Raw genomic sequence first — 17,801 nt, 5'->3', positions numbered from 1 at the left:
AAAAAGGTTTCATTTAAAGCAGCAGTGCCTCCAGGACATACAGCTGAATAGGTTGCAAGATTATTTTCCTTATTATTTTCCTTTGAATATTTGTTTTAAAATGTATTTTTTTTGTTTTTAATCTGGACTGCCCTGCTCCTTTTCCTTGCTTTGGCTCAATACATTTACAATATTCCTTAAAACCTTCCTCTTCCTTCTGCTCCACTCACAGGAATTCTCACACCACAATGCGGAAGGAAGAACTAATTATGCTGGTGATAAGAATTATTGTGGATCCTAAAATTATTTGTAGATTTCTCTAAGTTCTGAGGGACCCAAAAAACAAATCTGTAACCGATCCAGTGAGCTGTGTAGCAGTGACGACAATGAGAATCGGATAAAAGAAAGCCCTTTATTAAAACGCCCGACTCTGGCCGAGTTTCGCTCTTTTGCACAGAGCTGCCTCAGGGGCAATTCATTCAAGCAGGACTTGGAAAGGTCAATGTAGAAAATATCGTATTGATTGTCAGCGCGGATGATTTCACTCCAAAGCAATTAGACTTTCACTTATTCGCGTAGCGATGCTGTGTAATGTCAGCAATGGAACTGAATGCATTCGATATATATTAAATCCACATAACGAGCAGTCAATCAGCTGTAAGACTGCTCGTTATGTGGATTTAATATATATCGAATGCATTCAATTCCATTGCTGACATTACACAGCATCGCTACGCGAATAAGTGAAAGTCTAATTGCTTTGGAGTGAAATCATCCGCGCTGACAATCAATACGATATTTTCTACATTGACCTTTCCAAGTCCTGCTTGAATGAATTGCCCCTGAGGCAGCTCTGTGCAAAAGAGCGAAACTCGGCCAGAGTCGGGCGTTTTAATAAAGGGCTTTCTTTTATCCGATTCTAAGTTCTGAGGGGCATGGGCAGGAAAGAACTGGCTGGGTGACTCAGCTAGATGGAGGGGGGGGGGGGGTACAGAGCAATGTTAAATTTTAGTCACAAACCACCATATACTCCTCCACTTTTGATCTCGTGTCAGTACTTTAAAGTACAAGCACATTAAAAAAAAATAAACACAAATTAAAACAAAAAACAAAACCCCCACAAATATCAGCCTACTCTCCAGCAGCGTGCAAACTTTGTGCTGTTCTAATCTGGAAGCAGGGCCAGGATATTGTCCCAGTGCAAGAGAACAAATCAAATACGGAAGTAGACTATGAAGATTTGCTAATATTCCTAAAGCTCCTATTTTTCTATCTTTACGCTGTATGGCACTGGATGGGCTTTGCAAAAAGGTTTCAAAATTGACAGTTTTTAGGTTGGCTATAAGAAGTAATGCATTCTTATATTTCCACAGCTCAAGTTATTTGCTGTTTTAAAAGGAGATAATATGTATGGAAAATACCATCTTGTAAGATCAAAACAGTACATGGGAAAATATGATATAAAAGTACCAAACAGGATATAATGAACTAGAGAGTAATGTTTAGTAGAAAAAAATGGGTAATCATTGCGTTATAGATAAAACCTTTTCAACAAAGATCTAAATTAATAAAAATCTAGCAAAACCTAAAAGCTATGGGGGGGTCAGCGAGGACTGGTAGGGAATGAGCAGGAAGAGGGGAAACCTTTCTGTATTTGTATACAAGATACTACATGTATTATGTATAATTACAAACTGTGTTGTATTTCAAAATTTAAAAATAAAATGTGCAGATAGCATATCAAATATGATGACCTTAGCTTATTGCCCTGGGAATATCCTTTCATTTTGTGATATAGTTTACATGTCTACTATATTTCCTTGTCAAATTTGTTAACAATACAAAATAAAACGAATTAAAAAAAACAAACACAAACCTGTTTTGTTGAAACAAACTACATGGTATACTATTTTCTATCCCACTTCTAATATGACATGAAAAGCCCTATAGAGGTGTTTTGAAGATTGGAAACAGAAATCCCTCCTAAGTATTAACTGCAAGCATAAATCCACTCTTCTGGTTTTTGGGGAGCTAAATATTGGAATCTTAAATTTTTATTCCATTCTTATACTCTAACCAAGGAATGTACTACAGAGTTCTCCCTGTGAGCGTTTGTTTCCCCATTTCTCCTTAACTATGCAAAGAACCTTCAGATGTCTGCTAGAATACTGCTTTTTCTTGAACTGCTCTCTTGGTTTGTGCAGCTCCTTACAGCATGAAGCATTTCTTCCTTTCGGCTAGGCATGAAATGAGATCCCTGAATAAGACTTGTCGTAAGAGGTGGAAAGGCAGGGTGACCACTTGGAGCATCAAGCCGGGAGGGGGGGGGGTGCTACACTGACCTTTTGCCTCAGTCTGCAAACATTCAAGCCCGAAAGAGAAAGGGTGCACTGAAAGATACCCTTGCCCAGGGCGTCGTTTTTTTCCAACGAACGCCCTGTCCCCGAAGATGGAACTTGTGGCGCTCTGAATGCTAACGTGCAATTACATCCATGTGTTAAACTTTCTTTCAAAATCACTGATAATGTAACGACGTCATGCTCTCCAAAGCATGCATCAAGATTTCAGGTAAGTACGGATTTTTGTATGTTCTCAATGTGTCACCGTCATGGGTGGATCAGAATCCCATATACAGTTAAAGAAGACCAGAGAAACAAAGATGGCCATCAAAGCTTCAGCTCTTGCAACCATACCTCCACTCACTGGCTCACAGTTGTGCTCGGGCACTGAAAAAGTTACTAGGCAAAACGTTTTTCAAAATATGAGGCTTGCCAGGCTCAATCTGGAGAAAAAGGAGATGGAAATGACAGTCCTCTGATAGCTCTTTTCCTGAAGAATCTTCGTCAGCTTTTCTCAGGCTGTATCAGTTAACATGAGAGGTCTTGTCCTCTGTGTTCGTGAAGTATATGTTACTGGAAAAATTTGTTAAACAGAATATTAAAAGGAAACACCCCCCCCCCCCTTCCTGGTCCTCATCGTTCCCCCTATAAAACAGAGCCTTACTTTTAAAGCAGTCTGCAATCTTGCTACTTTTCAAATTGTCCCTGCTGTAGTTTCTTTGGCTTCAGCTGTAATGTACAACACAGATGTTTCTCAGATGTTTCTGAATACCCAAATAGCACAAGTTTCTTTCCAGTCTTTGTATGAGGCATATCTATCGCCAGCAGCCTTCTCGTTGTATCTATACTGATGGTTCCACTATTTTATTTTGCACTTGCTGAAAGAAATCTAGGGTGTATTGTCTAACTCCGAGGCATTACTTGATTTTTGGGCATCAGTTTCGGTACAAATTCACTCATTATTTGAGTATGTCGTGATCTTATCCTGGAACACCTCTTTATCAGCAATGAATAGCCCTATCTCCCTTCATGCCCTCTGATGTGAAGAATTAATTGAACTGTATGTCTATCTTCTGCTTCTATTAGGGGAATGTTATTCCTTATTTAGAAAAATATATTTTTATTTCTTGGTGTTTCTGCTACAGTTTCATTATTGATTATATTTATTCAATCATTCTTAGCCATTCACTTTTAATTATCCTAAGGAATGTGTTGGATCTTGAGGCCTTATATCTTACGTAAACTATTTTATAACTCCTGATTGAATTTTGTGGTTCATCTGATTTGCCATTTTCTTAAATCCAGTGGGCTTTTTTTTTCTTTTATTACTTAATGCACTTCATACATAAATCAACCAAATGTAGCAATGGTGGTATGCATCATTGTTGGAAATTAGTCTATAAGGCAACACAAACTTAGGCAAAAAAAATCAACTCCCAAGCTCATTTTAACCTATGTTATTATCCTGACATTATCCTGGGTGCTGTTTACACTCTCTGCATTTCCTATGCTGTATTTTGAGAATTATTTTTATTTTATATACATCTATATTATACAGAGTAAATATTAATACCATTTAGGTTAGCTAAGCATATTTCACAGGTACCTTAATACATTGATCTTTTCCCCCTTTGCTCTTCTGTAGCTCAACTCAAAAATGTATGATAGCAGATATGCACCCCATCCTGCAGAATTTCTATGCAAACTTTAATAAATGATGCAACGTTTCTTACATAGAACCTGTATAGTGCCAGATTGTCTTCCTAATTTTCCATGAAAACAAATTATGAAAAGTACATAATCTATGTTTTTACCTTTCCCAAAACAAAAAAAATCTGAGAATTCAATTTTTTATCTACCATGTGAATAATTATGCAATGTTTAATTATTATTGGATGCTCATCAAATCAATGATGGCCTAAGAAATATCTGCTAATTATGGGTCCCTTAAAGAAATAAGCCCTTCAATACAGCAATTAAAGATCCATATTGTAAGAGAAAAAAAGTCTGTTGACCCAGTTAAATTAGCTATGCTTCATTCCTTCAATAGATTATGCAAACCCAAATAGTCACATGTGTCCCAAAATGTTTCCCACACTGCATTTATAAGAAAACCATTTTTTCTAAAGAGCTCAGGGCAAAAGTGACTGATTATTTTCTATTTAATGAGTTTTAATAAAATTCCTTTTAAGATTATAATGCCAAAGTTTTCCCCTTCATTCTGAAGATTAATGCTCTTATTGTCATCCACTAAACATGACTTATTTGCTATAACTGGGCTATAAGTATTTTAAATAAGAATAAAAGCTAAATTTAAAGAAACTAACAGATACACAAAATAAGGACCAATAAAACACTGTCCCAAGTCAATGCCTCTGACATAGCAGCACATAATATGACACACAGTTCATTGAACTACTGGAGATTTTAAATGTTCATTTTTAAATAAGGGCAGGGTCCTTGGTACAGCAGTATATAGGGAAAATGAACAGACTAACTGGGCCAGGTGATCTTTCTGTATTGCCAGTTTCTATATTTTAATGCTTTAAGAATGAATGGCAGCAGACACTGGCACTTTTTTTTCTCCCTACTAAGAATAAAATTATCAGCTTCCCAGTGGAAGGCAGTGGACAAGATTAGAAGCAGTAGCAAAACTGTGCTTTGTGTTTTTTTTAAAGTGTGTCCGGCTTTGGTTTCTGCCCTCTTTATGCATACATTTCCAGCTGCTTTATTTGCACCTGACTGCTAGAAGCACGAACGGATTTCCTGGATGACCCACATCACTACAAAGAGCCTGCAGCTGAGACACAAACTCGGTGGCTGCCACAGCGATACGTCTCAGACTTTGGTAATTTTAAGACACATAAAATGATGGTTTAGGATGGAACTATATATATGGCGTCCAAAATAAGAGCTTTATAACAAAAGCTTCAATTTAGAGTTTCACTAAGTGTGGTTATCATAGAAGACAGATGGTTAGTTAGGCTACAGCCAGATACGAGGAAACCTATTTATACATCTTTACTGTCTGGACGCCTTTACTCAGTAACATATCCCTGTCCTTTTGCTTACACAATGGATGATTAACATACATACTTCCAGCACAGATATCTTTGAATGAATCTGACCAATGCCTGGTGAAGTATTTAGATTTGATTCCTGGGTCAGGTCTTCTATTTCCCAGGTCAGATAGGGCTGGGAATGCAGGCGAGGGTGGGGAGTGCCCAGTCATCAAACAGTGACTCCTAAGTCGCTGCATTTATGGCCCATGATTGCAGGATTCAGAGGAAGCCTTGGTGCATGCCCCTCACCCCCCCCCCCCCCCCAGCCATGGACAGTCCCTGCAATCACTGAACTGAGCGAGTTGGAAGGGGGTTACAAACTGGGGAGAGGGGGGTGGCGGGAAATCACTGGGTAATTGCAAGTGAAGGCTCATGACACTACAGCATGATAGAAGCCGGTTCGAAATGAGCTGGAAGCCGAAATGAACAGAGGGGAAATTGCTGGGCCAAAAACAGAAAGAAAAAAAAAACAACCCATAAGATTTTCTTTCAGATGAATTTAATCTCATGGGCAAGCAGAAATCTAAAATACACTTTAAACAGGGCAGTCTATTGTTTCAAATTCACTACAGTGAAATTTTAAAAGCAGTGCTTGTTTTGGAAAATACTAGAAATAACAGCAGCATGCCACTGTGACAGGTTCCCTACAACAAGGCCTGGCCACTAGATAGGCCCCTGGAGAAATTCTGGGGAAGAGGGGAGAGAGAGAAGAAATGTACTTAGCCTCTGCTTTTGGGGCTGAGTGATGTATCATTGTGGAAAGAGGTTTATTATAGGGACGGTACAGCTCTTTAAGCAGTGTTGTGAGGGAGAACTTCTTGGTGGGGGCGGGAGTGTGTATGGGCACAATACAAGCTGGTGTACAGGGGTCTGGCAGGAAACTGTAGTGAAGTCTACATTCACTTTTTCCTTGCTGGTGTCCAGCATGGCCAGGATTCCAGGAGATAGGGAATACTCCTGAGTAGTACTGAGCTATTGGGCAGAATCTTGAAGTGTGAGAGAGTGAGTGTGTATTGAGGGAAAACTCCTTTCCTTGCCCATGGAAGGTGTACCAGGATTACCAGGAGAGTACTGAATACTCTGTCTTTTGAAAAGGATAAACTAAGGGCTACTCCTTATGCAGAAGGGGAAGAAAAGAAAGGGGCAGATAGTAAGGGAGGAGGAATAGCCTAGCGGTTAGAGCAGTGGGCTACAGATCAGAGTTCGAGTCCCGCTGTCGCTCCTTGTGACCTTGGGCAAGTCACTTTACCCTCCAGTGCCTCAGGTACAAAGATTGTAAGCCCTCTGAGGATAGGGAAATACCTACAGTACCTGAATGTAAACCGATGTGATATCTCAGATCAAATGTCGGTATATAAAAAATAATAAATAAAATACTTTGAAAGTGGTTCTTGGAGGAAGTGTGTTTTGTTGCTGTGAGAAACCTGCGAGCCCTCAGGAATTGGCGAATTTGTGAGTTTTACGCCAGTTCCTGGTATCCTCAGATTAGTAAAATAAAAGCTTTTTTAAAGCAAGACCCAGCTTTATCTCAAAGGTGTAGGCTCGACAGAGGCCACAATCAGGAGTGAAAGAAGTTGGGGGGGGAAGAGGAAGAGGATTTGCATCCATCCTGGTCCAGCTAGGTTCACTACACCAGCTGCATGACTGTTTTTGGCCTTGAATTCACACAAAGCCTGGTTATCAGCTCACAGTCAGACATCAGACCCTCTATCAATGTATATGCCCCAAGAGGGGGTTGCACATTTACTTTAAAATATAAAAAGCTAGGGGGGAAGAAAAAAACAGACCAAACCCATTAGCAAAATGATTGAAAGCCAAGAAGAAATGCCCGATACTTACTAGCAGAACTTGCTGTACATCGAGAATAAGAAACTTTTCCAGAGATCTAGCCTGTGTGTGTACCGATTATAAAGCAATACCAGCAAAATACTGTAATTCAAGAAATTGTAAAGACAACTACAGAAAAATAAATAAGTATAAACCAGAACAAGGTGACACACGCCATCCTGTAAATCCCTAGCTCAAAGAGTTTGTAATCCAAGAACGGGTGTTAGATGCGATACACAGCAGGCAGTAATGAAAGGGATGGGGTGACAAAGCAAAGGAAAAAAAAAAGCAGAGGGTGCCACGAGCACAGCGCTCAGCAAATAAAATGCTGCTTGAAGTGCCCTCCACAAAGCTGGCACACCTAACAGTAACCAGAGGCACAGCCTTCTCTGTCGCCAGTCCGCGTATATGGAATTCATTGCCTGAATCACTGCGTACCATCTGTTGCCCAAAAGCTTTTTAAAAAGCCTTATTTATTCAGGCCTTTGAAGTACCAGCATGACTTGTTTAAGATTCTGTTTAAGGAAAAAAAAACAAACTTCTGCTATAACACAGCCTCGTTTATGTGCTTTTTTTTGTTGTTGTTTTATTGCACATGTCATTTTATTATGTATGTACAGATATGTAATCCGCTTTGAATACAATGAGCAGAAATGAGGAATATAAATCTTTTTAAATAAATAAGTGATCTTGCTTAGTGAAATAACAATGGAGAGGTGTGGCAGAGGCAGGAGAGGGGGGAGAGTAGCAAACATGCAGTACAGCAAGGGAGAAGGAAAGGAATGCGAGCTTGCTGGGAAGGGAAGAGTTGGGGGGTTTTTAGAAGGAAAGTGTAAATAATTTTAAAATGTAATGTACAAATAAAACAGTGAACAAAGGCAACCTCTTTTTATTGGGCTAATTTAACTACATTTAACTTGGAAAGAGATGTGAAGCCAGTGGAATATCTTAAGGAGAAAAGCAGCATCGAAACATCAAGGCTGGAAGATGATGCTAGCAATATCTTTCTGGACCGACGGCCATGAAACGTGGGAGAAAGGAAGGGCAGCGAGGAGGAGGATGACTGCAAGCAGGCAGTAAGGGCATGGCCAAGGTTTTGGCACTCAGCATGAAAGAGAACAGATTGAGTTTAGCAGTGCTGTGGGGTGGGGTAAGAAGCGATAGATTATACCAGGGCTGGAGTGCAGGAGAAGAAACGTTAATGGTGGCCCAAGAAGAAATGCCCGATACTTACTAGCAGAACTTGCTGTACATCGAGAATAAGAAACTTTTCCAGAGATCTAGCCTGTGTGTGTACCGATTATAAAGCAATACCAGCAAAATACTGTAATTCAAGAAATTGTAAAGACAACTACAGAAAAATAAATAAGTATAAACCAGAACAAGGTGACACACGCACACGCCCACGCCATGGGAACAGATGGATGGCAAGACTTGACATTGGATGGGAAAATGAGTTTGGTGTTAAAACATATTGAGGCATCTAGAAGAAGATGACAGCGAGCAGTCAGTGACTGCTTGCTGCCATCTTCTTCTAGGAAGGAATAAAATGTTGTCACTTATTCACAGAACAGAGTTCATATTTCAAGCAGGGCTTCCTCAACAATGGTGTGTAAAGAAAAAGAAAGGACGAGGGTGGAGCCCTGGGACACCAGAGAGAAGGGAGCCGATAAAGACACTGAAAGGTGTAGCCAGAGAGAGAAGAACCATGATAAGAGCAGAACGTAGGGCCTGTATGTAATAAAGGGAACTCAGCAGAGAACAGTTTTACCTGCAGTTGTGAGCAGATTTTCCGTGCACAGAGGTTACTCCCAATGCAGCAAGGATATCTGTGAATTAGCTATTTCCCCCCCCCCCCCCCCCCCCATAATTCAGCAGTGATTTGACTTAACTCAGGTCTTCTTAGTGCTAAAAACTTTACTCCTGGTTAGAAGGGAAGTAAATTATCTAGCGCTAGTGTTAATCTATTGAGTAGAAGATGGCTTTCTAGCAGCACCTGGACCTGTAATCGGGATTTATGCACAGAAAACATTGTTTGCACACAAAGCATAATTTATGTGCACAAAAAATGTTTTCTGTTCTGAAAGTATTTTTGTACACATAAGTCATATTTTATGTGCACAAATCATTAGTTTTGTGCACATAACTTATGTCTAAGAGACTCCCATGCTCAAAGTTAAAATGCGCAATCAGCTTGTACTAAATGCACATTTTAAGTTCAGCTTGTGCACACATTTTCCAGTCAACATGTTTTATTAACTCCCGATGCACTAGCATACCATTAACTTATTGCATCGTGCATTTTTTTTTAACCTGCACTTTAAGAAACTGTGCACCAAGTTTCAGCAAACAGTTTTAACCCACAACTTATTACATTGGACCCTTAGAGAAGTAAAGGGGATTACAGAGGAGGAAGGAGTGATTAATGGTTTCAACCACTGCCCATGTGACTCTGGAATTTATCCAAAATAGGTCCCTGGAGACTTTAATGAGGATAGTTTTGCTTTCAAGAATGTGGGTCTAGATTAGATTTCAGATGGTTGGAGGGAAAAAGGGGTGGGGGAGTAAATCAAGCATTAGATGATGCTTGTCAGACATTAGAGTAGAATATACTGTTCAAAGGGAGAAGAATGTGGACAGCAGCCCTGCTGCGCATAGATCATGAATGTTCCTTATTCCATCATCAGTTAGGACATGTGTGGTTTCTTCAGTCACAGGCACCCCATACAGCAGGCATGTGCTCAGAAGCTTGCACCTCACTGACACAAAAAGGAATGAATCATACACAAGTCTAACACTCATTGCATTATCAGACAATATCTTTAACTCCCCAATTACAGTATTCTTGGTGCTAGTAGATATGCACAAAGGGTCTGATATAATAAGGTGTGCTCAGCAAAGCGCACGGTTTTACCTGCAGTTGTGTGCACATGTTACACCCAGTGCTGCAAGGAATTCTGAGCACGAAAAGTGTGCATAAAGCTATGCATCCTGATTAGAACCCTCACATTCATTTTTCCCTAGCCCAGCCATTGCAATGATGGTCCTTGGCCAGGTGATTCCCATGCACCTAGTTCTAGTCAGTAGGTGTCACTATTTAGCGATGGCCAGGTCTCCCTCCCCCAGGGACTGTTAATACTGCTGCGGCATCCTCATCCCCAGCCTGCCTGAGGCACAAAAGCCAAGTCAGGAAACAAACCCAGGTCTTTCATACACTAAGCTACCAGGCCGGCCCAAGAAATAAAAAGTTCAACTGCTATAGTCATTATTTTTGAAAATCGTTTAATCTGCTCTCCTGGGACCAGTCATATTCAGAACAGTATTACTCATTACTGCACATGGAACATGATTTATTATTCTATGCCCATAGGAAAAAACCTTGAATAATCAAAACCTCTAACTCTCCAGCAAAAAAATGATTCACAAGTTAATGAGGATTTTCAGGTTTCTATCAGAGCTAATACTTCTACATATATCTAAACTTGAAAGAAACAGATCTGAAGTAATTCTTCTGTAACAAAGCCAGCTAAGGGTTTAATGTAATAAAATGTGAGTAAAAAAAAAAGAGAAGTTTTAGCTCACATTTTCAAAATTGAATAAATTCGTGATGATATGCTAATGCAAAATTTAAAAAGCATGCCAACCCAAAAATGTGCACAGAACACATAAAATACAATGTATGCACATAAAAAGTCTTCTGCGCACAAAACAAGATTTATGTGCACAGAAAAACAATTTATATACAAAACATTCTCTGCACATACAATGCTTTATATGTAGAAACTTGATTTGTGCACACACTGTGTTTTATGCACATAAAGCCCAAGTAGAAATCCCTGCAACATGAACTTCAGTTTCATCCCCTTAGACTAACATTAGCCAGAGTAACTTAAATTTCAGCAATAAGAAACCATGAATTAACTCCTACGGTAGTAGGAGCTGGAATGAAGTCGATGCAAATTTCTGCATCTGACAGTAACAGTTAATACCTTCATTAACATGCAGGCTGATGCAGCAAGGAGTTGTATGTGCAGAAAATGCGTGTTTCCAAACAGAAGTACTGCTTAGCACCCTCACACGGAAATCCCATGCAAATGAAGGCATTAAGCATTACCCAGTCCCTCCACATGCAGAGAGACTGCATCTGGCCTATGCACCTTTTTCTTAGCACTTAACCCCTGGTTAGAGCTGGAGTTAAGTTTCCAGTGCTATAAAAAAAAAAATAATAAAAAAGTAAAAAAAGTTTTTTAAAAGTTTAAAAAATAGTAAAAACCTCTCTGCGTACATGCTGGCAGCCACTGCCACTTACCCAGATAAATACTGATTTATCAGTCTATCTGGCAGTGGGGCAAGATGGTCGCTGTGTGAGATGAACAGTTGGAAGGCTCTCTCCCTGCGTTACCTTGAAACTTATTACCTCTAATAAGACATGCCACATACCAAACGGAAGGCTAGGATAAGGGAAGCAAGAACATCTTCTCCCTTACCCGAGCAGATTCAACCCAGGATAGAGTCCGACCTTTACCGCTCCGGTGAACTTAACTCCAGTGGAGGGGGCATTGACTGCGTTGGACGCAGACATCACATTGAGTCCCAGCGCACCGAAAACCCCTTCTCCCCTTACAATTACTGCTGAGGTGGAGGAAGTGCTGGGGTTAATCCAACAAAGGAAGGCTGAGCCAACGCATAGGATTTCCAGAGAACCCATCAGGGGCGGAAACAACAGAAGCAGGAAACCGGCTGAAGTTCAGACCAGTGAGAGATTTGTCTTCAGTAGATTCTGTTACCTGCATTGATGAAGAAAACCTGAATGTGGAGTTGGGGAACCCAGCAGCAACGGGTGAGGAGACTACCCTAATGGTGAAACCAAAGGTCATTACTATGGACTCCTTGTGGAATGCTTTGAAAGGTTTGGAGACTGCAATTGTAAATTTAACTGAGATTACATTAGAATCAAACCCACGTTTTCAGAACATTGAGAGTAAAATTGTTTTCCAAAATACGAAAATGGGACAATTAAAGGCAAGAGTTGTTAAGGTTGAATCAACGCAGCATAAAATATTGAGGGTAGAAGCTGTGAACATTAAGAAAATGGAAAATATAGAGAATTCTGGAAAATATTCCAATCTTCATGTTCTAAATTTTCCATTTGTGGAAATTATATCCCCTCATGATATATGTTTAAGAATTATCTTGTCAACATGTTAAACCTATCTTCTGATATGTTACCTGTGTTAAATAGAAATTATCTTCTAGTTAGAGAAGAAAATTTGAATGAGGAGCAGCTATTAGAAGCCACTTTGAATTTAACTCAAGTTTTGGAAATGTCATCTGATACGAAAATTTCAAAAAGAAGGACTTTATTTGTCTCTTTCACTTTACCTTCAGACCTAGACTTAGTGTTCCAAATGTTTATGCGAAATAGGTTAAAGGAATTTCATGCTGAAAAAATTTGCATATATCCAGACCTCTCGAGGATCACACAAGAAGAAAAATGTTTCTTACTATGAGACCAGAGGAGGTAACCAGAGGCAGAAAGTTTACCTTAAAGTATCCTTGTAAATGTCTTGTGAATTACACAAATAATAGTTATGTGTTTCTTGACCCTTTACAACTGTGTAATTTCTTAGATACTCAAACCCAAGAGGTTTCTGACCAGGTTTCGGCAGTAGGATAAATTAGTTCGCTGGGCCTTTACACTGCAGTTTTTACAAAATAGAAATGTTTATTTCTTTTTTCTAATTTGTATACCACTAAATTTACAACCCCCCTCTCGTTTTCCTAGAAACAAGTACAGATAGCAGATAATTACGTTATAGAAAAGTGTTACAGTTGTAATCAATGTGTGGATATCTGTTTACCACAACAAATGTAAAAGTTGTTGTATATTTTGAAAATGGTAAATAAAAATTTTTTTTAAAAAAGTTTTTTTTAAAGTTTAAAAAATAGTAAAAACCTCTCTGCGTAAATGCTGGCAGCCACTGCCACTTACCCAGATAAATACTGATTTATCCATCTAGCTGGCAGTGGGAAATGGCTGCCAGATAGCCGTATAAGTACTGATGTATGCGGTTATCTGGCGGCTGCTTCCTACTGCCAGACAGATGGATAAGTCCGTTATTAACTGGGTATGTGGCGGCAGCCGCTGCCACCACTTACCCAGATGGCCTGTCAGGGATGCCTCCACACTCTTCCCTAGTTAAATGTGCATTCAACCTGTGCCGAATGCACATTTTATAGTTTTTACGTATTTTTTTTGTCCCAATACATTTAGCATATCATTAGCTTATTGCACCAAGATTTAAACAAAAACATCTTGGTATTAAAAATGTGCGCTAAAAAGCAGTGCACATTAGCGCCAAGATTATTGCACATTTTTTGTTCACAAAACTTTCTACATTGAGAGTGAAGTCTGTGCACAGAGGCCAATGCAATAAGCCATGCGCTATGACTGTGCACTGAAATTCAGTTTCTTAATACACGTGCACACAAAAAAAAAAGTCTGATGCAGTAAGAAATTGGTATGTTAATGCAGTAGAAGTTAAAGCACACAAACCCAAATTAAAATGTATGCTTGTTTGTTTTTCATGGGCTGAGCGCACATTTTAACTCAGAATGAGGGGGAGGAATTTATGAGCACAAAAGCACAAAATCAACATGTTTTGTGCACACAAAAAATTATCTCTGTGCAGAGATCTTGAGGTGGGAGTGAAAAAAGCTGGGCAGGAAGCCAGGAGATGGTGCCGAGCTGCAGCTCCTCGGTTGTGATCCCTGCCAGCTCTGCTTCAGAGGCTTGAAGAGGTGCCCCCATTTTCTCTCCCAGGACACAAGCCTCTGATCTCTTGGGGCTACAGATGCCCCCTCTCCTACCATGTGCCCACTGGAAAGGCAGGTCTGCAACAGACAAGTGGCTGTTCCAGGGCAACTGCATTGTCCTTTGTTTGCAGCCAAGTGCAGTGTCTGGCCCAGAGGCATTTAAAAAAAAAAATTAAGGAGAGAAAGAGAAGATTTATGTGCACAAATCACCTTTTGTGTGCATAAATCTCAAGTTGAGATGCCGGCAGCAGAACTCAAGGTCCTCCCCCCATTGACTAACATTAGCACTGGAAACTTTACTCCACCTCTGACTTGGAGTTGTTTCCAGCACTAAGCCAGCGCACCTCTGTGCATTGGGAAGCCATCATTAACATGGTATTTAGATGATACAGCGCTAACCAGTGCAAAACTTCTTGCTGTTTTGGCAGCAAAGTTTGTGCACAAAAAATTTGCACCTTATTGCCTAGTGCACCTTATTACATTGGTTCCAAAAAACTTGCTCAGCCCAGTCAAGTCAGAACTCTGCCCCATTCCCTTGTGTGTATTTCTTGTTTGTTAATTCTACTACACTCTGGATACAAACACTAAACAATAAAAACCATTATCATATCAAGCACGCAGTCAAATGCATAAAATGATTTATAATAAACTGTCTTGGAATCAGAACTGGGTCACGTTTGACTTGCTCCTCTCTAAAGGCAGCGGATATAATAAAAAAAAAGAATTATGTTAACTTCACAAAACACCACAGAGGTTATTAAGTTTCCTGCCCCATTTCAGAAACAGCATTTTTGCTATATGTTCCTGGCATACCAGCTGTCTGAAGACAAAAGGGACAGGGGAGCCCAGAGTTCTACCGGTTGCAGCTTCTCAGGCTTGTGCAATTTTAAAGTGTAATTCTTGGGTCATAAACTCATCCTCCCTAATTGACTGAGGGCTGGAGAAGATGGTCTCCTTCCACCCTAAAGTCCGTAGTGCTGCTTTACAGGCACCAAGAATCTTCCAGGGATATTTTAAGTATCACAATACAAACAAATGATTGTACTGACATGCTATATCTGAATATATCTGAAGCAGGAAGATGTATTGTATTCCTATGTATACAAAATGTCTCTATGAAGACTTAGATAGAAAGTCCTTTGAATATTTGGCTGTTCTCAGACATTACAAATTGGATTTCTTAAATTTGTATTCCTCCTCCTTAAACTGAGCAGACCATTAAGAACTGGTATTAAACAATATATTGAGAATACATTTAAAATAAATATGCACATCAGATTAAATTTAGAAATCTTCACAGATTTAACTCACAAGAAACAGGTACATGCAATACATTTTTGAAATTATTTACATTTTCACTACAATAGTATGAATTTAAGAAACAGTCTCAAATAAAATGGACAGGGCAACTTCTGCAGGCAACGTCATATCCAAGTATTTCTAACATGTATTCATAGAAGGAAATTTTTCTTGTAATTAAAAATCAGTAAAATGTGTAAAACAGGGCTTTTCTATAGGATTAATAGCATGTGTTCCAACCAGACTGCTCCCATCAAACCAAACATTAATTATAATTTATAAGTTAAATGTATATACAATATTCACTGACAATAGAAAGAAAAACTCTGAAAATAAGAATTCTGAAAAGAACAATTTCCAACTCACCTTCTGAGCTGTTTATCTGATATAAGAACTCTCTCTAATGTAGTCAGAATAATAGGATGATGAATCAAATTGTGTGATGTGATTTTTTGCAAATATCACAGAAAGGATCGGAACAGCTCCTTTATCTTTTAAAATCTGAATAGTAAAATGAAAAAGAAAGAAAAATAAGACCATTCATAATACAGTGCCTTTATAGTAGCCTGTTGCATTACTGACATGCACACATTGCACGGGTATATGTACATAAAAATGCGTATTTATATGAGAGCATGTCCTATCAGACAATTATTTCAGTTTTCCCTAGAACCATTAATCCAAGCATTTGCTTATATTATAGCAAACTATAGCATTCGGTAACTTATAACAAAATGCATTTGCTACTATGAGTAGCGCCTAATCTTTCCCGATCCACACCCTTGAATGTCAGCCGGCGGCTCGCGATGCCGCAACTCCACTTGAGAACTGCACAGGGCTGGAAGGGCGCCTGGAGCAGAAGTGGAGGTTCTGCTTTAGAGAGCCGGCAGCACGCAGCGCTTCCTCGGAAGGCTCAGTCTGGGGACGATTGCGCCACTGGTGCACGAGCGCATTCCGAACCCCCGGACACATTGGTTTCTGTCAGTCCTACAAAGGAGTAGTGAAACGAGGAGAGCCAAAGACAGAGAGGCTGGCAGAGGCGAGAGAGCAGAAAGGAGAAACTATACTAAATCATAAAGTTACAATAACACCATCCGGCTTGTAGGACGACTTTGGTTTAAAAGTGCAGTCTGTCTCCGGAAAATTTAAAGTTTCCAACAAGTGGATCCCTCCCGGGGGGGGGATTTCCCCAGCTCAGATCCCCCTTTCTGTGCTCCCCTCATCCCCATCTCCTCTCCGCACGGAGAGCCCGACAGACGGCGAGACGGAGCGCGAGGGAGAGTCTCCGGGCACAGCCGGGACTGCACCACGCGCGCCCCAGCTCACCCGCTCGCCTCTGCTTCGGTTCAGTGGACGGGACGAGGAGCTCCGCAGCCCGCCGGCTCTCTCTGCTCTCTGGCGGGCTCCCGCATCCTTCCGGCCGCGCGCAGTCACGGGGGCGGGGAGGGGGAGAGAACCTGACCTGAGCCCGTCTCAGAGGTGAAGCCAGCGCGAGACTCGCGCGCACACACACACACAAAGCTGAACAGCTGGGAGTGCGTGACGTCAGGTGAGGGGCGCGGCACGCGGACACCCAGCGTTTGGAGCTCGAGGCATCTGCAAGTTGCGCGCGCGCCGGCTGCAAGTTGTCTTTTTTTTTCTTTTTTTTTTTTAAAGACTCTGCTGTCCCAAAGTCGCCGGGGATGGGGGATACTCACAGGCGAGCGGCTGCAGGTTCGAGACCAGAAAGCACAGAGGAATCCATAACTGTCAGATTTCCTCCCAAAGATAAGATTTCCTATCGCAAGGAAAGCTCTGCCGACAGTGCTTTTCATCGGCTGGGTGCTAAATGGCCGGGTTGCTCTGGACAGCCGCATGGCCATTTGCTTGCTTGCAGTGCAGTTGGTTTACCGGTAGCTCTCAGAGTGGGATTCATGTATTGATTCCTTCCTGCTCCTGATGATCCCAGAGAGGATGCCGAGAATGGGAGGGGGGTATGGAAAGTTAAAAGTCAAGAAAGTAATGATCACAGCAGCTATAAACCGCATATATCCAGTTTCAGTGCGTCTTTTTCGACCAATTTTTTTGGCACGCCCCAATGGTAATGAAGATTTAACAGGAGTGAAAGAATACTAAATGAATTGAATAAAGAAAATAAAAAAATAAGGTGTGAGAGAGATGGAAAGACAAAGTATGTGCAATTCTTTTGATGGGTTGACACTACAGTATTTTTCTTCTCGCATCCTTGCAGTAGTAAATTCTCCCACGTTTCTATTCCCACATTCAGCATTAAGTTCATCCAGGCAGGGTCGGCTCTAGGGTTAATAGTAGGTTGCCCCTTCCCTCAATCTCCCTTGGTTGAGCAGCGCCCTGGAGTGGTGAGAGGGTGGATGGCGGCTCCTGAGGCAACAGTGTGGATTTCCTTCTGGGGCTTTTCCCTCTATCCTGAATCTTCCCCTCTCTAGCTTCATATCTCCAACCCAGATCCTCTCTCCCTCCC

The 17,801-nt window shown here is 40.7% G+C and overlaps 1 protein-coding gene across 3 annotated transcripts in view; it reads right to left on the bottom strand.

The window, feature by feature from the left end:
• Positions 1-17,139, bottom strand: part of LPAR3 (lysophosphatidic acid receptor 3) — a 57,850-nt gene extending 40,711 nt beyond the window's left edge. Inside the window, exons 1-2 of one of the 3 annotated variants that reach the window (XM_029618655.1) lie at positions 17,020-17,139; positions 15,689-15,823 (exon numbers count right to left, since the gene is read on the bottom strand). The gene's annotated coding sequence lies outside the window, so the exon portion shown is untranslated. Of the gene's footprint in view, positions 1-15,688; positions 15,824-16,648; positions 16,924-17,019 lie in introns of those variants that run through there. The other 2 variants (XM_029618654.1, XM_029618653.1) reach the window with 2 other exon arrangements.
• Between the last annotated feature and the right edge of the window lie 662 nt (positions 17,140-17,801).

Source organism: Rhinatrema bivittatum, chromosome 10 (genome assembly GCF_901001135.1).
Source record: "Rhinatrema bivittatum chromosome 10, aRhiBiv1.1, whole genome shotgun sequence".
Lineage (NCBI taxonomy): Eukaryota > Metazoa > Chordata > Amphibia > Gymnophiona > Rhinatrematidae > Rhinatrema > Rhinatrema bivittatum.
Note: the sequence above shows the minus strand (reverse complement) of the source record. Positions and strands in the feature narration are given on the sequence as shown.